Source organism: Bufo bufo, chromosome 1, assembly GCF_905171765.1.
Source record: "Bufo bufo chromosome 1, aBufBuf1.1, whole genome shotgun sequence".
NCBI classification, from domain to species: Eukaryota; Metazoa; Chordata; class Amphibia; order Anura; family Bufonidae; genus Bufo; species Bufo bufo.
Window position 1 is genome coordinate 549,151,722 of NC_053389.1, and position 27,316 is coordinate 549,179,037.

The window sequence follows — 27,316 nt, forward strand, 5'->3', positions numbered from 1 at the left end:
TTTGGCATGTTCTTCCTTTTGAAAATGATCATTGGTGGCAGTTTGGTCCCATCTGCGCAGCAGGACAATACAACCGTGTAATGGGTTTTTTTGTGCCCTGAGGTCTTCACTGTTACGGTTTTTGCGCCTCTCATATCAACAGTCCTGTTCGATAGAACATCGAAGGGTAATGGGACTTCATCCATATTCCCAATCTGGCTTATTTGATAGCTATTTTTCTTTCTTGAATCCAGCACAAATTTGTGAAAAAGAATCTTGGACTCGTATTCTTTTGGCATTTTTTGTGCTATTCTAGTTTTGGTGCGCATAGCAAGGCCACACCTCCTCATAAATCTGTAGCACCATTATGGGGATCCAGTAAACTCATCAATGCCTTTTTCTGCAGCTAGACGCTTGGCTTCATATATGATCATTTTGGTAGATATGCAGAAGCCATTGTTCCTATGACGTGTGATCCACTCTTTCATTTCCACGTCAATCTGTGGCCATTTTGCAGTACGCCCACAAAAAGTGTGTTTGCTTTTATCTGCTTTCTGCAGCTGATCCTCCTGTTTCCTTCACTCCCGTATAATTTTTTCTGTTGGAGGCGGCCCGAAAAAACAATCTCTGCCCTTCCCCTGCTCTGCTAAGGGAGTGAATACAAGAGCTGCCCTGAGTGACATGTCTGCCTGCTGGGAGACTCTGCAGCATGTTGTATGTGTAGGACTACAAGTCCTACCTGTATAATGACACTGCTAATACACACAGGATCTTCCCCCTACCTTCTTGTGCATTGCTCTCTAGTCCTTCAGCTCCTGTGCCCAGAATGGTCACTGCTGCAGATACCCAGTCTGTGCAGCTGAAGGGGTTAAGAATCCTAGGAGAGAGATCAGATGGCAGTGAAGGGGGGCGTGGCCAGCACAGTGACGTCTAGTAGTTTACAGGCTTGTAAACGAAGTTTATCAGAGCAGGGAGAGAAGCTGACATCACAGGTCATGTGACCCTTAGTGAAATCTGAGAAACCAGCCACCGGAGATAAAGTGAGTTAATTGTAAAGTTGTTATATTTGCCCAGTTAGGAACATAGAAAGAACAAAAAAAATAACTCGGACAACCCCTTTAAGCTAGGGGAGCTGAGGTGGTTAATGACCAGACCACTTTTTACAATTCTGCACTACACTACTTTCACGGTTTATTGCTCGGTCATACAACTTACCACCCAAATGAATTTTACCTCCTTTTCTTCTCACTAATAGAGCTTTCATTTGGTGGTATTTCATTGCTGCTGACATTTTAACTTTTTTTGATATTAATCAAAATTGACCGAAATTTTTGCAAAAAAATGACATTTTTCAATTTCTGTTTTAAATTTTTTCAAATAAAACTACATTTCTATATAAATTTTTCTCTAAATTTATTGTTCTACATGTCTTTGATAAAAAAAAAATGCAATAAGTGTATATTTATTGGTTTGGGTAAAAGCTATAGCGTTTACAAACTATGGTGCAAAAATGTGAATTTACGCACTTTGACTTTCTGAGCACCTGTCATGTTTCCTGAGGTTCTACAATGCCCAGACAGTAGAAACACCCCACAAATGACCCCATTTCGGAAAGTAGACACCCTAAGGTATTCGCTGATGGGCATAGTGAGTTCATGGAAGTTTTAATTTTTTGTCACAAGTTAGCGGGAAATGATTTTTTATTTTTTTATTTTTTCTTACAAAGTCTCATATTCCACTAACTTGTGACAAAAAATTAAATTTTACATGAACTTACCATACCCCTCATGGAATACCTTGGGGTGTCTTCTTTCTAAAATGGGGTCACTTGTGGGGTATTTATACTGCCCTGGCATTTTAGGGGCCCTAAAGTGTGAGAAGTAGTTTGGAATCCAAATGCGTAAAAATGCCCTGTGAAATCCTAAAAGTACTCATTGGAATTTGAGCCCCTTTGCGCACCTAGGCTGCAAAAAGTGTCACACATGTGGTATCGCCGTACTCAGAAGAAGTAGGGCAATGTGTTTTGGGGTGTATTTTTACATATACCCATGCTGGGTGAGATAAATATCTCTGTAAAACACAACTTTTCCAATTTTTTTATACAAAGTTGTCATTTTACAGAGATATTTCTCACACACAGTATGGGTATATGTAAAAATACACCCCAAAAACACATTTCCCTACTTCTCCTGAGAACGGCGATACCACATGTGTGACACTTTTTTGCAGCCTAGGTGCACAAAGGGGCCCAAATTCCAATGAGTATCTTTAGAATTTCACAGGGCATTTTTTACGCATTTGGATTCCAAACTACTTCTCACGCTTTAGGGCCCCTAAAATGGCAGGGCAGTATAAATACCCCACAAGTGACCCCATTTTGGAAAGAAGACAAGGTATTCCGTGAGGGGCATGGCGAGTTCCTAGAATATTTTTATTTTTGGCACAAGTTAGCGGAAAATGATTTTTTCATTTTTTTTCTTACAAAGTCTCATATTCCACTAACTTGTGACAAAAAATAAAATTTTACATGAACTCGCCATGCCCCTCACGAAATACCTTGGGGTGTCTTCTTTCCAAAATGGGGTCACATGTGGGATATTCATACTGCCCTGGCATTTTAGGGGCCCTAAAGCGTGAGAAGAAGTCTGGAATATAAATGTCTAAAAAATTTTACGCATTTGGATTCCGTGAGGGGTATGGTGAGTTCATGTGAGATTTTATTTTTTGTCACAAGTTAGTGGAATATGAGAAAAATCTATTTCCGCTAACTTGTGCCAAAAAAAAAAAATCTATGAACTCGCCATGCCCCTCAAAAGTGATCTTTATAGCGCCGCAGCGATTTTACAGTGTTTTACAGTGATCAGAAAAAAAATATTTCTGTCTCTGCGGTGGGGCGGACTGAACGCAAGTGTGCGCACAAGATCAGGCCTGATCGGGCGAACACTGCGTTTTTTGTAGAGCATATAGAACATGTCCTATTCTTGTCCGCAATTGTCCGTGTTTTGCGGATCCGTGGATCCGCAAAACACATACGGATGTCTGAATGGAGCCTTACAGGGGGGTGATCAATGACAGGGGGGTGATCAGGAAGTCTATATGGGGTGATCAGGGGTTAATAAGGGGTTAATAAGTGACGGGGGGGTGTAGTGTAGTGATTGGTGCTACTTACAGAGCTGCCTGTGTCTCTAATGGTCGATCCAAGCAAAAGGGACCACCAGAGGACCAGGTAGCAGGTATATTAGACGCTGTTAACAAAACAGCGTCTAATATACCTTTTTGGGGTTAAAAAAAATCGCATCTATAGCCTGACAGCGAATGATCGCTGCTGGCAGGCTGTAGATCATCTTCTTAGCTGCGCGCGCGAGATGACGCGCCGATGCGTCTACGAGGAAAAAACCGACCGCCCGCAAGATGCATCCCTGCGTTAGGCGGTCGGGAGGCGGTTAACATGGCAGTAAGGAATTATAGGGGTTGTGCAGCCGTTATTATTGATTACCAGTCGTCAGGATAGGTCATCAATATCTGTTAGTGGGGGGTCTGAAACCCGGCGCTCCCGCCAATTAGTTGTGAGACGAGGCGGTGCTCCATGGAAGCTCCGCTTCTTGGTCATTACACTACGACTCGTCTCCTGTGAAGCGGTGGTGTAGTGTAATTACAAGCACTCGCTCCATTGATTTGAATGCAGTGTTACACTGCACCGAGAAGCAGTGCAGGGTAATGGACAGGAAGCGGCGCTCGCATGGAGCCCAGCCCCCTCTTCAAATAGCTGATCGGCAGGGATGTCGGGTGTCACACCCTCGCCAATCTGATATTCATTACCTATCCTGACGATAGGTCATCAATATTAATGGCTGGACAGCCCCTTTAAATTTGGAAGTGTTAGGGCTCTTCTCCTTTAGGGTACATTCACATGACCATGTTTTGCAGACCGCAAAACACTTATGGATACCGGCCACTTGTGTTCCACATAACCCCTTAAAATACTTCTGTACTTTTAATTCTTCAAATATATGGGTTTAGCATAGTATTTTAGATGTGATGTTTTGCATCATTTTGAATATGTTTAAATATGTGAATCTTTTTTTCTTTTTAGGAACTTGACCGGGAACTTCCTGTTATTGAACCCTATTTTGTACAGCACCCTGAGCTTACTGGCAAAACAGCAAATGGCATAAGGATCACTTGGCTGGGCCATGCGTCTGTCATGGTGGAAATGGATGATTTGGTATTTCTTACTGATCCCGTCTTCAGTGAGAGGGCCTCTCCGTTTAGCTTTGCAGGTCCCAAACAGTTTCGAGGGCCACCGTGCACTATAGAGCAGCTTCCCAAAATAGATGCCGTTGTGATAAGCCACAATGATTATGATCACCTGGATTACGGCACTGTACTGGGCCTGAATGCCCGGTTTGGTACTGAGTTGAGATTGTTTGTTCCCTTGGCTGCGAAAATGTAATTGAACTGGACTGGTGGGAACAAAATTGTGTTCCTGGGCATGATGAAGTGACCTTTGTTTTTACCCCATGTCAACACTGGTGCAAGAGGACAACGTTAGATGACAACAAAGTTCTCTGGGGAAGCTGGTCTGTACTTGGACCCTCAAATAGGTTTTATTTTGCAGGAGATACTGGCCAGCGCTGTCAATCAATGCACATGTGGGTGTGATTAGGTGCAGAAGGCCGTCATTTGCAAGGAACGGGGGCGTCACAGAAGCAGTGCTCGGAAGGCATAAGCCCGCCTCCCAGTGCTAGAATTCCTCATTTGCATATTTTTTTAATGTTGCTTTTTCGGCCATACATGAGAAATAAAGGTGTGGGTTTTGTCTGCGTCATCGGCCCCACCAGGATATATGCCTGGTAGGGTAGGCTTGAAACCGGGTGACAGAGCCTCTTTAAAGCATGGGCGTGACCTTTGCTGGCAGGCTTAAAGAGGGAGGGAGTACTGGAAAGTGTGCCCATCCAATGTAAATGTGGATACTCGTGCTCAGAAAATTCTCTGGAGAATACCTGATGTCTAGTCATTTACTTTAGGGCTAAAGTCATGGCCTTCCATGCCACTGCTCCCATTATTCAGTGGATTGTAAACCAATATTTCCTGGCCTTCCATGCTACTGTTAGCCACCCTAGAGCCTTCCATTTGAGGTATACCAGCCTGCAGGGCCGGCTCCAGGTTCATGTGGGCCCTTGGGCGATAAATCCCAGTGGGCCCCCATGAGGCATTTTTTTACATTTACATGTCCCCCTGTGGCTCCCACACGGTATAATGACCCCCAGTGGCCCCTATACAGTATAATGACCACTAGTGGCCCTTCACACAGTATAATGAACCCCCAATCCCCCCCCCCACTGTATAATGACCCCCAGTGGCCTTGCATTCAGAATAATAACCCCCAGTCGCCCCCCTTCAGAATAATGACCCCCAGTAGCCCCCACACTGGGGGAATACTGTATGGAGGGGGCTCTGGTGGTCATTATACTGAATGGAGGGTCATTGGGGATCATTATACTAAATGGGGGACACTGGGGGTCATTATACTATGTAAAGGGCCCTCACAGTATAATGACCCCACAGTGGCCCTCCATTCAGAATATCGACCCCCAGTCGCCCCCACACTGGGGTTATACTGTATGGAGGGGGCACTCGGGGTCATTATATTTAATGGGGGCTCTGGTGGTCATTATACTAAATGGAGGGTCAATGGGGATCATTATACTAAATGGGGGGCACTGGGAGTCATTATACTGTGTAAGGGGCCCTCACGGTGTAATGAATGACCCCCAGTGGCCCCCTCACATACCTATCATTGCTGGAGCGCAGGGGAGCCGGCGGTCCTGTCATTCACTAACCGCAGCTCCCTGCGCTCCTTCTCTCCTCCGGCCCGCTGCAGCAGTGGGTCAGGCCTGGAGGAGAGAAGGAGATGTGCAGTGATGTAGCTAGAACTGACTGGGCCCCACAGCAAATTTTAGTACAGTAAAACAACTAAATAGAATGAAGCAGCATCCAGCAGCAAATCGAAGAGTCCCCCCCCCCCCTTCTGTCCCACAGAGAAGAGACAGTCACAGTGCAGACTTACTCACAGACTGTCTTCACACTTCTCTGCTCCAGCCCTGCGGTCTCACTCCTCAGGCAGCATGTCCTGTGTAGAAGGGGCGTGTTCTGAGTCTCTGCAGCAGCCAGACCCATGTGACTCAGAGGGCCCACCAAAGGGGTACTGCGTAAGGGCTCTTTCACACTTGCGTTGTCCAGATCCGTCATGTACTCCATTTGCCGGAATTACACGCCAGATGCGGAAAAACGCGTAAGAACGCATAATTTTTTTCTTTCCGGATGCGTCTTTCCGGCTTTTTTGGTAAGAGACTGATCCGGAAATCCTGAAGCCAACATCAACGTTTTTTTCCGGGATCCGTCGTACGGATCCAGAAAAAAAACGTTGATGTTGGCTTCAGGATTTCCGGATCAGTCTCTTTTCGCGTCAGCCAAGTCCTTCCTACTTTCTGGCGCAGGCGCAGACGCAACTTCCGGATCCGTCGTTGCGTCGTAACAACTGAAGATGTTAGGACGGATCCGGAATAATACATTTCAATGGGCTATTATTCCGGATCCGTTGATGCGGCAAGTGTTCAGGATTTTTGACCGGAGCAAAAAGCGCAGCATGCTGCAGTATTTTCTCCGGCCAAAAAACGTTCCGGTCCTGAACTGAAGACATCCTGATGCATCCTGAACGGATTTCTCTCCATTCAGAATGCATGGGGATAATCCTGATCAGGATTTTTCCGGCATAGAGCCCCGACGACGGAACTCTATGCCGGAAAACAAAAGCGCAAGTGTGAAAGAGCCCTAAGTGAAATGACAGCAGTGAGAGCTTCCATCTGTATTGATGGAAGTGCTCATAGCAGCTTAGTGGGCCCCCCCAGGAGCATTGGGCCCCGACACTTGCCCGGGGATGCCGGGTTATGACGCCGGCCCTGCCAGCCTGGCAAACAACAAGCATTTGGCACATGCTGAGTGAATGGGGTCTATGGATATATTTAGTATATGTACCCAGGAGATTTCCCATTCCATACCCCAAACCTGCCACATTGAACATGGCATCTGATCTGCATGCAGCATGGTATAGAGCAGGAGGAGCTGAGCAGATTGATATAGTGTTTTGTGGGAAAACATTCTGCACAACTTGTCGTTTTTATTTTTAATTATTTTTCTAATCTCTGTCTGTTCATGGCATGTTGGATTTCTTCTTTGCTGGAAAAAAATGTTGACACTTCATTGTCATAGACAGTGAGGCATATCTCATGTACACTACAGAGAAGATGTACAAGTGACGTAGAACTGACTGCAACATGCAGGACTTTTCTCTCCCCTATTTTTGCGGAACCTGTGACTGAAGCCCCAAACAGAGCCTCCAATGCAGTTGTGAATTAGTTATGCTTTTTTTTTGTTTTTTTTAGGTGGTTTATGAAAAGCCAGCACATTGACCCAGAAGACGCAGTAAGAGTCCATGCTGATGTTCGTGCCAAGAAATCTGTTGGAATTCACTGGGGAACTTTTGCTTTAGCAAACGAGGTTTGTCCTAGCCTATATTTGTCATTCTAAATTGAATTGCCATACAAATGCATCGAAAATCAAAATGCCCATAGGCTGTAGACTTAACGGCTATGTACACCTTCGGGGGTAAATATTTTTTAAGATTGCATTTTACTCATTTTGGGCTTAAAATCATTTTTTCAATTGGTTTTTGCTAAAAATATTTAGCAGATTTGTCATAAAGTGATAACTTCTGCCTAGCTGTGAGAATCGTACTTTCACTTTGCGCCGGTCATCTAATAAGCCTCATCTCTAAATTACCAATAGCTTATTTTAAGCCACATTGAGCTATAATGAGCGTTTATGAGATGACTGATAAGGAGCCATCAACTAAGGCTACTTTCACACTAGCGTTGTTTAAATCCGGCGTTCAATTCCGACACCGGAACTGCCCGCCGGATCCGGAAAAACGGATTACATTTGAATCCTGATCAGGATTTTGATCACAATGAAAAAATGCATTGGAAAAAACGGATCCGCCATTTATGGACTTGAACTTTTTTTTCACATTTTTCGGGTTTAACATGCAAAAGCCGGATCCGGTTTGACTGAACACACAGCGCCGGCGTTAATGCAAGTCAATAGGAAAAAGACCGGATCCGGCGTTCAGTCAAAGTGTTCAGGATTTTTGGCCGGAGGTAAAAATACAACATGCTACGGTTTTCTGAAAAGCCTGATCAGTCAAAAAGACTGAACTAAAGACACCCTGATGCATCCTGAACGGATTGCTCTCCATTCAGAATGCATTAGGATAAAACTGATCAGTTCTTTTCCGGTATAGAGCCCCTAGGACGGAACTCAGCGCCGGAAAAGAAAAACGCTAGTGTGAAAGTACCCTAAGCTGCCTGACGGAACACAGTAATAACACTGACTTAGGGAGATAAGACCTTTTCCAGACCCTTCACCAGTGGCGTAGGGATCGCCATAGCAACCATAGCAGTGGCTATGGGGCCCTACGCCACTAGGGGGCCCGTCCGACCGCATTCAAATTTTATTTTTTTTTTATTTTTTTTTATTAACACACACAGACACTACACACAGGCACAGCCAGGAGGTGGCGTAACTACCGGGGAAGCAGCTGCTTCGGGGCCCGACAGTTTATTTTCAAGTTAGTTAAATATCGATGTCTTACTGTTCAGGGCCCCTTCACAGCAGCGGTCTTAATGTTCCCTCGCTAATGTGCTCTAATCTTACTGTATATACTAAAGTCTCCTGATGTGTCTGGGATTCGAAACCACAACCTCCAATGTATCAGTGTATCAGAGGCAAAGCATTAACCCTCACAGCCATAAAGAAGGCATTGCAACTGACTGAAAAAATTTGACACTTCTACTGTTATAGCTGGCTAAGTGTACATCTATACACATGACAGCTGCCCCAACACACCCAGCACTGCTATATCTCTATATGACAGCTATCCCAGCACACTCAGCTCTGCTATATCTCTATATATGAGCAGCTATGTGTATAGATGTACACTTAGCCAGCTATAACAGTAGAAGTCTCATAATTTTTCAGTCAGCAGCAAGGCAGCTGTTATGGTCTTGAGGGTAGGTGCTCTGCCTCTGATACAGAAGGTCGTGGGTTCGAATCCCAGCAGAAACCTTTTCTGAAATACAAGCAGTGACTCCATATATGGACATACAGGGAGGGACACAGGAAGAGGCTGCATCGCATCGCTGACATGGAGGTAAGTAGAAGTGTTTATTTTTTTTTTTTTTAATACCCGACTGTTACTGCCATGGGGGGAGCGGGGGGGGGGGGCACTTGATACTGGCACATGGGGGGAGGGGGGTTGGCACCTGACCTGATACTGGCACCTGGGGGGGGGGGGGGGTTTGGCACCTGATACTGGCACATGGCGGGGGGGGGGGGAAGAGAGAGGCACCTGATACTGTGGATGGCACTGTTCAGGGGAGGGGGATCTGTGGATGGCACTATTTAGGGGAGAGGGATCTGTGGATGGCACTATTTAGGGGAGAGGGATCTGTGGATGGCACTATTTAGGGGAGAGGGATCTGTGGATGGCACTATTTAGGGGAGAGGGATCTGTGGATGGCACTATTTAGGGGAGGGGGGATCTGTGGATGGCACTATTTAGGGGAGAGGGATCTGTGGATGGCACTATTTAGGGGAGAGGGATCTGTGGATGGCACTATTTAGGGGAGAGGGATCTGTGGATGGCACTATTTAGGGGAGGGGGGATCTGTGGATGGCACTATTTAGGGGAGAGGGATCTGTGGATGGCACTGTTCAGGGGAGGGGGATCTGTGGATGGCACTATTTAGGGGAGGGGGATCTGTGGATGGCACTATTTAGGGGAGAGGGATCTGTGGATGGCACTATTTAGGGGAGAGGGATCTGTGGATGGCACTATTTAGGGGAGAGGGATCTGTGGATGGCACTATTTAGGGGAGGGGGGATCTGTGGATGGCACTATTTAGGGGAGAGGGATCTGTGGATGGCACTATTTAGGGGAGAGGGATCTGTGGATGGCACTATTTAGGGGAGAGGGATCTGTGGATGGCACTATTTAGGGGAGGGGGGATCTGTGGATGGCACTATTTAGGGGAGGGGGGGATCTGTGGATGGCACTATTTAGGGGAGGGGGGATCTGTTGATGGCACTATTTAGGGGAGGGGGATCTGTGTATGGCACTATTTAGGGGAGGGGGATCTGTGGATGGCACCATTTAGGGGAGAGGGATCTGTGGATGGCACTATTTAGGGGAGAGGGATCTGTGTATGGCACTATTTAGGGGAGGGGGATCTGTGGATGGCACTATTTAGGGGAGGGGGGATCTGTGGATGGCACTATTTAGGGGAGGGGGATCTGTGGATGGCACTATTTAGGGGAGGGGGGATCTGTGGATGGCACTATTTAGGGGAGGGGGGATCTGTGGATGGCACTATTTAGGGGAGGGGGGATCTGTGTATGGCACTATTTAGGGGAGGGGGATCTGTTGATGGCACTATTTAGGGGAGGGGGATCTGTGGATGGCACTATTTAGGGGAGGGGGGATCTGTGGATGGCACTATTTAGGGGAGGGGGATCTGTGGATGGCACTATTTAGGGGAGGGGGGATCTGTGGATGGCACTATTTAGGGGAGGGGGGATCTGTGGATGGCACTATTTAGGGGAGGGGGGATCTGTGGATGGCACTATTTAGGGGAGGGGGGATCTGTGGATGGCACTATTTAGGGGAGGGGGATCTGTTGATGGCACTATTTAGGGGAGGGGGATCTGTGGATGGCACTATTTAGGGGAGGGGGATCTGTGGATGGCACAGAGGGGGGGGGGGCCCATAATTTTTTTTTGCTATGGGGCCCATGCATTTCTAGCTACGCCCCTGCCCTTCACACCACCCACCACCAACCATCCCCATTAACACACGTAGACTGTAATTGTTGGTGTAAAGGCCATAGCAGCCGTTTATTAAACAGCCAAAATACTCCACCATCATTTTCAAATATACATTAATAAATATCAACCAATAAATACAAACATATAAATACACTGTAATAATAACATTCACTTTTCAGAAGGATCCTAGAAGGCAACCCTAGCAAGCTGCGATCTTCACTCCACCCATCTCCATCCTTACCCTCGGCCGCACTCGCCGACCCAAGGGCACCAAATCCTCCAGAACCATATATTCCTCTACCCCTGTAGGCCTTCCAGCCCAACAGGAGCCCCCAGCTTTCAGCTTACCGAACCACATAGATGCACGTTCCAACGTGTCATGCACCTACTAAACATAGTATTGCCTTCCAGGACCCCCCTTTTAACCAGCCACAGACGCCCATTGGAGACACCTCACCTATGGGCGTCCCGCCACACCCTGAAGGCTGTCTCCAAACCATCCTGCAGCCCTAGAGCCCACAAATCGATGCCAATCTCATTCAAATGCACCCCGTCCAACCTAAGGAACTGAGGCGACGCCACCTCCAACTCCGTATGCCGAACCACAAAACCACCTTGCCGCCGCACAAAACGCCCCACCTCCTTATTTAACTTCGCCCTAGCCTTGTTGATCCGATCCACGGACCTCGCAAAACGCCACGAACTCCTAGCTACCACCTCCGACCACACTACCAACAAATCAGGGAATTCCTCCATTAGGCGTAACACATCAAGCTTGATGTCCCTGATCACATCCCTCGAGCGCCGAACGCCCAAATCATTCCCGCCTACGTGCAAAACCACAATATCCGGGCACCTATCCAATGAAGCAAACGCATGAAATTCAGGCAACACGCGGCCCCACAACATACCCCGCACACCAATCCACCGGACCTGCAACTCATCCGGCTGGAAACCCAACTGCCGACCACTTCTCCTCACATCCGCTCTCAACGCTCCCCAGTACACATAAGAATGACCAAAAATCCACGCCAAACAAGAACGCGAACCTGCAAAAAACGAAAACAGTTACCCCAAGTGCAAGAAACAAACATTACAATCCAGCTCGCTCCCTCCACCAACCTCACAACAAGTGAGGCCGGATATATGAACGAAAACACGCAGACTCCCACCGGCCAATCCGCCTAATAGCATCCTCACCCAAACCCCATCTAGCAGCCTCCGTCGCCGCACCAATGCGAAAAGAATGAGACGCAAACTCACTTGCCACAAAACCCGCCGCTGCCAAACATTTACGAAAAACCGCCACAAACTGATAACGGGACAAAGCAGAGCCATCCCGATGTACCAGCAATCCCGCTCCTCCAAGCGGTCGACGGGCCACATACTCCTCCAAACAGCGAACCGGGCACACCACCGATCCAGACAAAGGTCGCAACAAAATGCACACCCCTTTCCCCACCTGATCAGTCTTGGACCTGCGTAACACACACCGCAAACCCTCATCCCCAAAGCTCACGTCCTCCCGTAATAAACCTCCTCCACGCACCCGACTGACCGCTACCAGCTCCGAAACCCGGAATGCCCCAAAGAAAGCCAAGGAAAAAGCTGCCCGAAACAAACACGCCTCATACCCTGACTCGCACACACTCCCCACCTTATCCTATAACAACTGCAGCACCTGAAAAGATACCGGACGCCGGGAATCCTTCCTCACCACACTGCGACGATACCCTTTCAAGGCTTGCCTCACCAAAAAACTCTGTGACACATCCGCCAAACCCCGCATTCGTAACCAAAAGGCCACCGCTGCAACCCTCTTAGAAGCAACAGAAAAAGACAGACCATCACTAAACGACCGACCCACGAAATAAACCAGCAATGAGTGAAAATCTCCAATCCCCTTACAGCCCCCCACCTGCTCAATCAAACGCTCCCAGTGCAACCACACAGCAGAATAAGCCGACCACGTACCGCTACTCACGGACCGACCAACTAGATCTAATGAGACCCCAAGGCCACGCTCCAGAGCCACTGAGGACACAGCAGACCCGACGCCTCCGCTCCCGGCACCAAACTGCGAAAACGATCCCACTGGAAATGAGAAAGAGCGTCAGCAATGGAATTATCAAACCCAGGTACATGAACTGCCACAAAACAAGCATTCAACTTCAAACCGTTCAAAACCAAATGACGCAGCAACCGCACCACTGGGGGCGAATTTGCTGACTGACTATTCACAGCCTGCACCACCCCCAAATTGTCACAACAAAAACGTACCCTCTTATTTCTCAACAAATCCCCCCACAACTCGGTAGCCAAAACAATAGGGAACAACTCCAATAAGGCCAAATTCCCCAGCAAACCAGCCACCCTCCATTCTACCGGCCACGCACCAGCGCTCCATTGCCCCTGACAAAAAGCCCCGTAACCACATGAACCCGACGCATCCGTAAACAACTCCAAATCAACATTACAGATGAGCGCCTCCATCCATACCGACCGACCGTTATAGTCCCTCAAAAAACGCTCCCACACCTCCAAATCCGCACGCACCTCAGCAGACAACCGCACAAAATGAAACGGGGCCTTCACTCCCGCCGTGGCCATAGCCAAACGTCTACAAAAAACCCTACCCATAGGTAAAATCCTGCAGGCAAAATTTAACTTCCCCAAAACGGACTGTACCCGTCTAAGCTGCGCCTTCTTTGCCATCCGCAACAAGCCCACTTCACCACGTAAATCCTCCACCTTATCCAAAGGCAGCCGACACTCCATGGCTACACTATCAATCTCAATCCCCAAAAACTTAATTGTTGTAGACGGGCCTTCTGTCTTCTCCCGCGCCAAAGGTACCCCAAAACTAGCGGACACTCGCTCCATGGTGTGCAACAACACAGAACACACCCTTGACCCAGCCGGCCCTAAAAACAAAAAATCGTCTAGGTAATGCAAAACAGAACTCCATCCCGCCTCCTGCCGCACAACCCATTCCAGAAAGGAACTAAACGTTTCAAACAGTGAACATGAGATAGCACATCCCATAGGCAAACAACAATCCACAAAAAACTGCCCCTCCCATTTAAAACCCAACAAACGAAAACTATCCGGATGAATTGGCAACAAGCGAAAAGCAGCCTCAATATCCGTCTTAGCTAACAATGCACCCTGGCCAAAAAGACGGACCCACCTCACCGCCTCATCAAATGACGTGTAAGAAACCGAACATAACTCATCATCAATGCCGTCGTTGACAGAACACCCAGCCGGGTAAGACAAATTATGAATTAGCCGAAATTTGTTAGGCTCCTTCTTCGGGACCAACCCCAAAGGAGAAACCCACAAACCCGACAACGGACACTCGCTAAATGGGCCTACCACCCTCCCAGCTGCCACCTCCTTTTCAATTTTCTCCGAAACCACCTCCGGCCGCATCAACGCCGATGACAAATTACGCCCCGCTATTCCCGATCCTACAGCCGAACACGGGATTCTAAAACCATCCCTAAACCCAGCCAACAATAAAGCCGCCGCTTCCTTATTTGGGTATTTCTCTAGAAACGGCTCCATCACGTCCACTCTCACCGGGGTCACCCCTCTTCTGTGCAACCTCAAAACCCCTTCCCCTTTCCCGCTTGAAACACCGCGCAAAGCTATGGGCACCACCACAGCCTGAGCACTCATGCTTGAAGCGACAGTCGGACAGGTATTTACAGTGACCCTCGTTGAACTGCCAACAACAACCTTTTCTGACCCCCCCTGCTGACTCTGACGCCGAGGGACCCCCGGCCGCCCCACGAAAGGGCTGACTCACACCCTTTGGAGCCGTCATCAAACGCATTCACAGACCTATATCCTTATGGTCCCAACGGATACTAGGCCTGACCGCTTTCCTCTGGCGAAACTGCTCATCATACCTAAGCCACGCCACCCCACCATACGTCCGGTACGCCTCCCCAATGGCATCCATGTAGCAAAACAGAGCAGAACAGTGTTCCGGCGCCTTTTCGCCCACCACACTAGCCAGAATAGCAAACGCCTGCAGCCAGTTCAGAAAAGTACACGGGATCAACCTGTACCTCCGCTTCTCTTCCTCCTCCTTCTTACTCTCATCCGGCTTTACCCTGTCCAACTGAAACTTATCCAACGGAAGCAGCGAGAAAATCTCCACGTACTCATCTTTCCAAATCTTTTCCCTGACCTCCACCTTCAAATGGGCCCCCAACGGCCCTTCAAAGCACACGTAAACTTCACCCTTAGCTGCGTCCGCTAACCTGATCTCATCCCCAGCACTCTGCCCCCCACTACCTCCAGCGACTGCAACCGCCGCCGCACCCACCCCGACTGCTGCAGAGCCCCCCACACCAGCCGTACAACGCCGCTCCGCGTCACCAACCGCAGGCGCAGCAGCCCAAACTGCGGCCGGAGACGACTCTGCCCCAGACTTCCATTGAGATAACAAATTCCACATACCCGCCAACAAATCATGTGCTAAACTGTCACCCCCCGACTGACCTCCCCCCACCCCCACAACAGGGTCCGGACCCGACATCCTCTCACCTGGCTGTCCCTGGGGCGTCCTCCCAGCAGCCGCCGACCGCACCGTTGCAACTCTCTGCGAAGACTCCATCGCCGACCTGGACGTAGCAGGACATGCGCCGACAGCATCGTCCCTCTGGTCCCCGATCTCCCACGCCTCCTGGCTGATTTCACCATCTTCCAGCGCTTGATCCTCAACGAAACCTCCACCAACATGCCATTGGCGCGGTTGCACCGGAATATCGTTCCTGTCGCCAGACCCACCTCCTGGCGGCCGCGGACTATAGGCATCATTTGCTTCAGTCCCACCAAAAACCAGCTCCACAGAAGTCCCACTGTGAGCCGCATCCGACCTCCTCACATTCCTGCAGTCCACCGGCTGCACTGAGGGCGGAGACAAGCCCATTCCCCCAGCCAGCGCACTCCTCTGAACATCTCTGCCCGGCACCACAGTGGCACCAGCAGGTGGCGACATCCTGGAACCACTACGCCGCTGCGCACCAGACCCCCGCCGCCGGCCAGCAGACCAAGACTGCAGGGCCGCCCTCCGACTCCCAGACGGATCCCCCGCCGCAGCACCAACGCCAGCAGAACGAGCCGCCTCCAGCTCCGGACTCTGCGCTGCCTCCCGACTCCTGCGATCAGCCGCCGCTGCCCGATCCTCACCAGGGGTAAGTGAGACCGCGTCACCTAGGCCACCGACACCGCCAGCCACTCGAGACCTGAGGCCCCGACCGCCTGCCCGCGCCTCACACCGCTCCACCTCACCGCGCCGCGCACTCCTAGCCAACCTAGCTGAATCCTGACCTTGGCCCCTCCGAACTTCAGACGCATGAGCGCGACGCTGCGCAGAGCTCCTCCCGCTGCGCCGGCATACAGGTACCTCCGCCGCCCCAGCCGGAGCAAGGGAAGGGTTAACAGGGGGACTCCTAAGCCTGCGCCTTAACCGGGGAGTCACCTCCGGACTCAAACGCTCCGGAGGGACAGATCTCCTGGCCCTCACTCTCCCGGCCCCCGCTACCAAAGGAACAGCCGGGGCTCCTACCGCCGCCTGCAAACTACTCACCAGCCAGTCGGAGCCGTGCTGCTCCGCTGCTGCGCGCACCGCCACCAATAACTCTTCCAGCGCCGACATGCCCCTAACTTTCGCCTACGCCTGCAACAGCCAACTGCACCACAACTTCTCACAACTTCTCCAGAACAATAATGGCCTCTGGTGCCGCCCCCCCCTACCACCTTGCATATAAACTGCCCGCGAAACTGCAGCCCCGCCCCCCCCTGCACGTCCCCTGCAGCACTCCACCCACTAAATTAACCCTATCCTGGTTCACTGCATTTTTTCCCCAAACCAGAAGGGTTGCTGTAGCCTGGGACCACTGTGTCCCCCGGACCGCCAAGCACAGGACTATCCCTCCAGTGCATTACTGCATCCTACACCAGGATAGCAGAATACAAGCTTTTTAGCTTGCTTCATTTATCCCCAGTGTGTCATTGAGCCACAGGCCAGATACCTGCGGCCTTCCACTTACTGTCTTCCTGCAGTCTTTCCCTGAAGAGTCACGGACAGAAACGTGCCACGTCGGAAGACCCCCGGAAGCATTTCCCATCATCTTATCCACTGGCATCTATCCTGTAGTTTTAGGGTGAGGTCCACTATAGGGACAGGCTACCGGACGGGGTCGCCTTTCTCAAGGCGAGTGCGCCGTGTAGATAGGTAGCAGCATAATAGCCCCCTTCATCTGAGGCAGGGCCACTCAGGACACTTCCTATCGCTCCATCTACGCGGTTCTACAACTACAACCATCCCCACATGGCTTGATTGTTACGCTTCCTGCCTCCTGTACCTAAAGACCTCCACCACTATCTACAAAGGGTCTGGTAAGACTGTTCACGTCTCCCCGGACGGAACAGTTGCAGTGTACTCAAGTTGTGCGTAGTAGGTGTTTCTGGGTGTAGTAGTGCAATATACACTAACCTGGTACAGCTGACTCTCTGCAAGGGCAGGTATAGAATTAGAAATAGTTCGTGACGCCAGTGCCAAGTAAACGGTGGCACGCCGTTTGCGGAAAGCAGAAATAAATTGAGGAAACGTGGTGTTAAAACAGAACTTCAACTTTAGTAGTTTGCAGGCAGAGACAATATTGGAAACGCAGTTCCTCAGCATACAGTCGATTTTGCAATTCGGTCGATGCAGGCAATTCAGTACAGCAGGGTAATTACAGAGTGTTGAACACAGGACTTGCAGCAAAGGAGCTTGCACTCTAACTCTGTCTGATCCTGGAATGTAGCAATTCTTCACCAAGGCCCATTAACCTAAGTCTGGCTTTATATCCTTGATTATGGCTTAAATAAGTACCTCCTCTGTTTCTCTCAGTACCTCTGGCTCCTCTGATCTTTGCCTCAGTCTCTCCCAGCTTCCTCAGGCTCTAGAAACTTCTGAGCTCTGGTCTAGACTGCTTCTGCACTCCACACTAGATCAGGTTACACTGCCTTTCCCTTCCTTGACTGGGCCTTATATAAACTAGGGCTCTCTAGCTCCCTCTAATGCCTAAGAGCTGGAATGACACCCCGAGCCGGCCTGTACTTGCAAGTTTCATAGTAACAGGGAAATACATGCATTACATTACATTTTATAAAACTGACATATACCAACTTTCCATAATTAAGGAGGGACGACAGCACACCAAGTGACCTTTGGTAGTGACGGGTATTACAGTTCCCGTACACTACATACCCCACTGCTTTAAGCTGAGTACGACCTCGTACTCCATCATGGGTCGCCCAACTGGAATCTCTACCTGAAATAGAAAAAGAGACATGCAGGCATACATATATGCAATTCATCTGCATTTACATTTACATCAGGTCCAATTGGCAAAGGTGCAGGGCAGTGACAAGGGGCGTCGTTCTCTTCTCTCAGGATAGTGAATGGAACGGGGGCGCTGACCTGGCACAGCGTAACATTATAACCAGGATAGTCCATGACAATGAATAAGTCCATAATAAAACAGTAGAAAACGGTATAAAAGTTCTTGGAGGCTCAAATAACAAACATGAGTCCGTACCCAGGTTATTTCTTATTAAATCACAGAGGCTCTCATGCGGTGGAGTCCATCTCTGGGCACAATACTTTTGTATGAAGTTGCACAATAAAATGACAGAATAACAACGGAACTACCCAGGGGTTTCCTGTGGGTGTAGCACAGGCAAGGGCTCACGTGGGGGAGTCCATTCTTGCGCACAAATGTCCAACAAGGTATTCCCAGTAACAACGGTTTGGGAGGAGACGCCACCAGAATAGTCAAAGTCTCCTAAACGGACTGGCGGGCGTCCCCTGGTCATCCGGGTAGACCTTCTCAGTACAGGGGTCTCCTCTTCCCTTAGCAACGAAGTAGAAGGGACAGGAGCAACAGGAGGGTCTCCATCAGCGAGACCCTGGTCAGGAACAACTGGAACAACTGGAACAACAGGAACAACATCCACTAGAGGGGGAACTGGATCCGGGGCATCTTGAACCGGCTCTTCTGGAGGTGAAGCAACAGCAGGGGCCGGAGCAGGCACCAGAAAATTCAACCAAGGCGTCAGAAGCCAATGCATGGGATCAGCGTCATACCTCAGATTACTAACAGCCTGCATAGGATCCTCGGGCTGTATTGCTGACTCTGACACAGGATATTCAGATCCAGAACTCTCGGCACTAGGTTCTGGTGTCAGGCAGAGCTTCAACCGGTTTCGGTGTACAATTTGGGATCCCTTGTCTTCCCGGGTGATCTCATAAGTGTGAGTTCCAACATTTGGGATTGCAGTGACAACATAAGGACTTCGCTCCCATTTACTGTCCAATTTACTGGTACGACGGTTATTCTTTAACCATACCACGGCCCCTATGGTCAAGGGTTCTGCCTGGGCTGCCTGATCATAGTCTTTCTGCTGCCGGTCTCTAGCAAAGTCCATACGTTCCTGAACAATGGCCTTGGCTGCATCCAATCGCCTTTGATGTTCAGCAACCCAGTCGGTGTTAGGTAATGGGTTAATGCAGTCAGGCACATGTACATCCAATGAATGATCAGCAGGCAATGTCCCTTGGCGCCCAAACATCAGGTAAAAAGGGGTATACCCGGTGGAACAATGTATGGTATGATTGTATGTGAACATGAGCTGTGGCAACAGACTGGGCCAATCTCCTCTGTTTTCAGGAGGCACGGCCCTCAGCATCTCTATCAAGGTCTGATTCATTTTTTCACATAATCCGTTACCTTGAGGATGGTAGGCCGTTGTCCGGATCTTCTTACAGTTGTGTAAGCGGCACAGTTCATGGAACAGATGAGACTCAAAAGCAGGTCCTTGGTCGGTGAGGATCTTTTCTGGACATCCATAGGGCAGGAGGAAGTGCTTCCAGAACATTTCGGCTGTAGTCTTGGCTGTCTGGTCTCTCACAGGCACTGCTACAACAAACTTTGTGAAATGGTCAATAATAGTCATGGCATAAACATACCCTGAGCGACTAGGCTCCAGTTTTACATGGTCGATGGCGACAAGTTCAAGAGGACGGGTACTTACAATGGGTCTCAGTGGTGCCCTCTGATCATGGTGCTCACTTCGTTTCAAGGCACAGGCTACACACTCTCGACACCACTTCTCCATGTCTTCTCTCATGCCCACCCAGTAAAACCGCTGGCGGATGGTAGCCTCAGTCTTTTGGACCCCAAAGTGGCCGGATTGATTGTGGTACATCTCCAACACCATACCTGCATCTCGTCGGGGTATGAGAATCTGGTGTACTCTTTCGTTGGACACTGGGTCTAGGCTCCTCCGTAGCAACAGGCCCTTTTGTATGAAGAGTTGGTGGCGCTGTCTCCATAGTTTGATGAGCTCAGGATCTGCACTCTTACGCCGAATCCTCTCAGGGGCTCTGCCACTGGTAATGAAGTCCAACAGCTCACCCAGCACTCTACTTTCAGACTGCAGTCTCACCCACCTTTCTTCTTTAGGTTCAGGCCTATTGGAGGATGAAGGAACTGCAGCTCTGTTATTGGTAGCTCGAGCCTGATCCTGTTGAGCAAATTTGTTATAGAAAGCCGGCATCTCTACATCTTCCCAAGCATCTCGCACATCATCAGGAGCTGTCTCTGTGGGAAGCCTGGATAAAGCATCAGCGTTATCATTAGTACGTCCAGCACGATACTTTACAGATAAATTATAGTTGGCAAGGCGAGAGGCCCATCTCTGCTCCAAGGCCCCCAATCTAGCTGTATTGAGATGTGCCAGAGGGTTATTGTCAGTGAATGCAATGAACGGGGTGGCGGCTAGATAATCCTTGAATTTTTCTGTCACCGCCCACACTAATGCCAGGAACTCTAGTTTGAAGGAACTATAATTCTGGTCATTTTTCTCAGCTCCTTTCAGGGAGCGGCTTGCATATGCTATCACTCTCTCTTTTCCCTCTTGGATTTGGGCTAACACAGCTCCCAGGCCTCGCTTGCTAGCATCAGTATAGAGATGGAAGGGCTTGCTATAATCTGGATAACCTAACACTGGAGGCTCGGTCAGTTTCTTTTTTAGCAATTGGAACGCTATCTCTCTTTTCTCATTCCACTCAATGGGCACAGGAGTTCTAGGACTCTTTTTGGGTTGCCCCCTCAAGAGTTCCTGGATAGGATCAGCTATTTGAGCAAAATGGGGGATAAAACGTCTATAGTAGCCGGCAAAACCCAGGAAACTCCTCACCTCTTTGACAGTAGTAGGAACCGGCCAATTACAGACAGCTGCCAATTTATCAGGGTCAGGTTGCACTCCCTCTCCGCTTACTATATGCCCCAGGTATCTTACTGCAGGTTTGAGCAGGTGACACTTGGATGGCTTTACCTTCAAGCCATATTTGATAAGGATTTCAAATACTTCTGCCAAATGTTTCAGATGGTCCTCATATGTTTTTGAGTACACAATGACGTCATCTAGATACAGCAGCACTGTTTCGAAATTTTTGTGACCCAAACACCGCTCCATTAGTCTCTGGAAAGTTCCTGGGGCATTACATAGCCCGAACGGCATACAATTGAACTCAAACAGGCCCATGGGAGTAGTGAAAGCAGTCTTTTCCCTATCTGCAGGGGCCATGGGTACCTGCCAGTAGCCACTGGTCAAGTCCAACGTGGAGAAATAGGCAGAGGAGCCCAGAGCAGTTAGTGACTCCTCAATGCGGGGCAATGGGTATGCATCTTTGTGGGTTATTTGATTGATTTTCCTATAATCCACACAGAAACGGATACCACCGTCCTTCTTCTTTACAAGGACTAGGGGTGCCGCCCACGGACTACGGCTGTCCCGGATTACATTAGAGTCTTTCATCTCCTGGATCATTTCCTTTACAGTCTGATATGAAGTAGGCGGTAAAGGTCTGTATCTCTCCTTGATAGGAGGATGAGAGCCAGTAGGTATAGTGTGTTGTATGGCACTCACCTCTCCATAATCAGTGGCATGCTTACTGAAGGCCTGGTGGTGCTCTTTGACAAGCTGTATAATCCCTTCTTGTTGCCGTTGGGGGGTATTCTCGTCCCCGACATGGAGCTCTTCCCACCAGGGCACTCGTGGCTGGGTCACCGGCGAACATCCGATGTCTGCAGCTGGTGGCTTTTCTGTCACTGGAAGACGAATGATGTCTTGGAAGGACACCTGGGACAGCTGGGCAACAGGGCAATGCTTAGTAAGCGCAACAGGATGATTACTCAGATTAATCAGACGGACAGGTACTTTACCTTGGGAGACGTTCACCAGGCACTTGGCAGCTCTCACATAAGGGTAATCCTCCATCTGGATTGGTTCCACCAGGGCTGGATAATCTCGGCCTTCGACTCCCAGGACAGCACGACACCACAAAAGAGTTTGAGAATTAGGAGGCAAAGTCACAGGCTTAATATCACGGATCCTGGCAGTACAAATTTCTCCTTTCTCATTAGCAAACCTCTGCTGGGCACTTAACACAGTAATAGTCTTTTGAATCACCCTCCTGGATGCAGAGGAAGCAGTGGGCAAAGTCTGATGTAATACAGCAAGTATTTCTGAATAACAGTTTTTGAAGACATTGGTGCCTAGAATGACAGGATGTCCTCCTCTGTCACCGGCTTGTACTACGATCACTCCCTGTTGAGGCAGGGTTACTTCTCCCACCTGCAGGGTGGGTTCCCAGTATCCATGAACCTTTACTGGTTTGCCATTGCTGGCGATAATCTCCACCCAGGATTCAGGCGGCTGGGTCAATTGGTTGGTGTCCCAGAACCTTTCAAAGGCGGGCAGCTGAATAGTAGTGACTTGAGACCCAGTATCTAATAAGGCTTCAAAGGGGACCCCGTTGATCTCTATATTGATTTTAGGATGGGATCCTACATACCGTGGCATCCAATTTGGATCTTCTGGACCTAGTGTTCTACCTCCCGAGGGGTGGTCCTCAGCCTCAGGGGTTGCCCGTTTAACTGCCAGCACGTGGATTCTGTGTGTCCCTGCTTTTTGCAATATGTACATACGGGCCGCTTACGGTTTTTATTGCGTCTCCCAGGATCCCCGGGGTGAGTCTCTTGGTAAGGAGGTGGGAACGGCCTAGGAGGTGACAGGAATTCTTCTTCTAGCATTATGGGTTTTTCCCATTCCTCTATTTTTCTGCACACCTTCTCTAGACTTTTGGTGAGGTGATTTACTTGCTCTGTCAGCATGGCAATAGTATCGGTAGCTGACACTTGAACAGCTTGGCCGGCCTCAGCTCGGTTAGTGATAAGCGGTTTCGGCCTGCAGGCTGATGACTCAGATAGGACGCTCAACTCAGGAGATACTGTGGACCCCAGAATTTTTATAGCCAGTTCTTTAAAGTCCAGAAAGGCACTGTTAGGGTGCTGGGCGGACAGCATCTTTAACTGGGTCCTTATTTGTTCACTAAACACCCCGGTTATAAATTGTTCCCTTAGGGTCTGGTCCCGGTTATCAGCCTCTTTGGGATCTATCTGAATTACAGCCCCTAAAGCCTCCTGAAGTGATAGGGCATAGTCACGGAGGGACTCACCGGGTTTCTGTCTCTTGCCAAAGAAGTGCATCTTTATCTCTGAGGCAGTCCTAGTTTCAAAAGTGGCTCTGAGGCGGGTGAAGATCTGTCCTAGAGTACTCCGCTCAGTAGCAGGCCATGATAACACTTCCCTGCGGGCAGCCCCCTCCAGTTGCGCCAGCATGATTTCCATTTGCTGGTCGGCATTTATAGGGTATAATCGGAATAGTGCCAGCAACTTTTCTTCAAAGTCCCGTAGGGTATGGGTCTCTCCCCTGTAGCGGGGGAACCATGGGGCCCCGAAATAGTAGGGCATGGTAAAGGGCATCATGCTGGGGGCCGCCGGATGACCAGGAGCCGCAAGCTCTCCTGGGGCCGGCTGTTCAGGCACTCCTGGCTCTGACATGGTAGTCTATTGAGAGGTGGCCGCTGGCGACTAAAGAGGCCGGTACACTCCCCTTCCCTCCGGTTACAGGTGCTTACCGGTATCGTCGGGCCTGCGCAGGCCAAGTCTCGCGAGATCCCGGACGTCCTGAGACCGCGGTGACGCAGGAGAAGCAGGGCCGCGGCGGTGCGATGATGAAGAGGGGCGGGACTCTCTGTGTCTTTGCAGGGATCCGCCCACGAAGTCCTCAGCGGCGCGGGAAACTTTACTCCAGGCAGCCGGTGGTCATCTTTAGCAAAACGCTGTCCATTCACTGACAGCAAGCAGGATTGTAAAAAGTCTATAAATCCACACTCCAATGCGGCGATTTTCTTCCTCTGTATAGCGCAATACTGCACAGCGCTTTTTAGAAGTTTTTGACACACTTTGGGTATAATTTTCAGTCCACAAAGTCCACTTGAAATAAACAGGCAAATTGTCACTTTGGTCACAGGGCAACTGTATAAGGCACAAAGTTCACGCTTCTTGCACTATAAAGCGTGCGTATCCGTGTTCGTGACGCCAAAAGAGAGGTGCAGTGTACTCAAGTTGTGCGTAGTAGGTGTTTCTGGGTGTAGTAGTGCAATATACACTAACCTGGTACAGCTGACTCTCTGCAAGGGCAGGTATAGAATTAGAAATAGTTCGTGACGCCAGTGCCAAGTAAACGGTGGCACGCCGTTTGCGGAAAGCAGAAATAAATTGAGGAAACGTGGTGTTAAAACAGAACTTCAACTTTAGTAGTTTGCAGGCAGAGACAATATTGGAAACGCAGTTCCTCAGCATACAGTCGATTTTGCAATTCGGTCGATGCAGGCAATTCAGTACAGCAGGGTAATTACAGAGTGTTGAACACAGGACTTGCAGCAAAGGAGCTTGCACTCTAACTCTGTCTGATCCTGGAATGTAGCAATTCTTCACCAAGGCCCATTAACCTAAGTCTGGCTTTATATCCTTGATTATGGCTTAAATAAGTACCTCCTCTGTTTCTCTCAGTACCTCTGGCTCCTCTGATCTTTGCCTCAGTCTCTCCCAGCTTCCTCAGGCTCTAGAAACTTCTGAGCTCTGGTCTAGACTGCTTCTGCACTCCACACTAGATCAGGTTACACTGCCTTTCCCTTCCTTGACTGGGCCTTATATAAACTAGGGCTCTCTAGCTCCCTCTAATGCCTAAGAGCTGGAATGACACCCCGAGCCGGCCTGTACTTGCAAGTTTCATAGTAACAGGGAAATACATGCATTACATTACATTTTATAAAACTGACATATACCAACTTTCCATAATTAAGGAGGGACGACAGCACACCAAGTGACCTTTGGTAGTGACGGGTATTACAGTTCCCGTACACTACACAGTATTTTGTCTATACCAGCCAGGCACCATTATTGGTTGTCTATGTGTATGTATGTCTTATCTATGTAGTGAGTTTTATTAGTCTGACAATTTTTGACCTTATTAAAAGTTACATTTTAAATAACTATACTCCCCCCTTCTGCCTTTGGGGCCCATTGTCTGCTCATCTAGTTGGAGTGTTTTTCATAGCCTGAACTGTTTCGGTGCTCTGATCAATTTATTTCTATCCTGGTCTTCCACTTACCCCCTTAGTCAGTTCTCACTGCGCTACGTCTGCGCCCCGCTCCGTTGTCCCTAAGAGCATGCTACTAGAGAATTTCAAGGCTCTACAAAAAAAGGGGCTCAAAAGTTTTAGACCAATGAAAAAAAAAAAATTTTAGCGCAAAATGTGCAAAAGATGCAATAGTATAAAAAAAAATAAGTCCACCGTATGCAGGCAACACCCTGACAACGCGAACATTGACAAAACCCTGTGACTGCAGGTCACTCCCAGTTTACTTACACAAAGTCTAACACCAAAACATGCACTTTTTATGTGCACAGGCCCATGTATATTTGAATACTTGAATGATGATAGTGTGCCTACCTAGGGAGGGGAAGGGGGTGACTTCTCTCTTTGCCCTTACACTACTCCCCCCCCCCCCCCCCTTTTCCCACTACCCAATACCATACTATATCTAGAGTCTGGTGTGGCAGCCCATCTGCACCTGATACCTCATTGGAAATGTGTTGATTTGTTGCTATGATCCATACCATGTTTGATAAATGTCAACTCTGAATCTTAAGCCTTTGTACTATTTGTATGAGCCATGTATGTTTTTACTCATACCTTATTCAATAAAAGGAAATTTGAAAGGACTTTAGAGTACTAAAGCACGGTGGCTCAGTAGTTAGTACTGGGTTTTAAAACTGACCAGGGACATCGGCATGGATTTTGCATGTTCTCCCTGTGTTTGCATGGGTTTCCATCATGAACTCTGGTTTTCTCCCACACTCCAAAAATAAACAAATAGGCAAACTGGCTTCCTACAAAATTTCTAGTGTGCTGTATTTTGGGGTCCAGCGCCTATACGGTAGCCACTGACTTCCCAGGGAGTTCCCCTAGGTCACACAACTACTGTATCCCTGTACTTTGAGACTTAGGCCCACTAGTAAAATTATTTCTGGGGGCCCACTGTACAGATAACTACAAATATTACCTGCTCACAAAGCAGCAAGACTGTGGGGGTCCCTGCATGACTTTAAGGCAGGTCCTTGATGAAAAAAATAAAGCTGGCTGGCCTGCCTCTGTACCTAGAAGTCATCACCACCCATGGGCAGACTGGCCATAGACCCTTCAGAATAATTTCCCAGTGGGTGGATGCGCAGGAGGCTGCCCAAGCCCTTCTCATGGTCACCAGCAAGGTACATACAGTCAGGTCCATAAATATTGGGACATCGACACAATTCTAAATTTTTTGGCTCTATACACCACCACAATGGATTTCAAATGAAACAAACAAGATGTGCTTTAACTGCAGACTGTCAGCTTTAATTTGAGGGCATTTACATCCAAATCAGGTGAACGGTGTAGGAATTACAACAGTTTGCATATGTGCCTCCCACTTGTTACGGGACCAAAAGTAATGGGACAATTGGCTTCTCAGCTGTTCCATGGCCAGGTGTGTGTTATTCCCTCATTATCCCAATTACAGTGAGCAGATAAAAGGTCCAGAGTTCATTTCAAATGTGCTATTTGCATTTGGAATCTGTTGCTGTCAACTCTAAAGGTGAGATCCAAAGAGCTGTCACTATCAGTGAAGCAAGCCATCATTAGGCTGAAAAAACAAAACAAACCCATCAGAGAGATATAAAAAACATTAGGCGTGGGCAAAATAACTGTTTGGAACATTCTTAAAAAGAAGGAATGCATCGGTGAGCTCAGCAACACCAAAAGACCCGGAAGACCACGGAAAACAACTGTGGTGGATGACCAAAGAATTCTTTACCTGGTGAAGAAAACACCCATCACAACAGTTAGCCAGATCAAGAACACTCTCCAGGAGGT

The 27,316-nt window shown here is 48.9% G+C and overlaps 1 protein-coding gene and 1 pseudogene across 1 annotated transcript in view; one reads left to right on the top strand and one right to left on the bottom strand.

The window, feature by feature from the left end:
- DLD (dihydrolipoamide dehydrogenase) overlaps positions 1-27,316 on the bottom strand; it is a 211,937-nt gene that overhangs the window by 171,068 nt on the left and 13,553 nt on the right. The window lies entirely within an intron of this gene.
- LOC120986766 lies at positions 3,428-4,641 on the top strand (annotated as a pseudogene).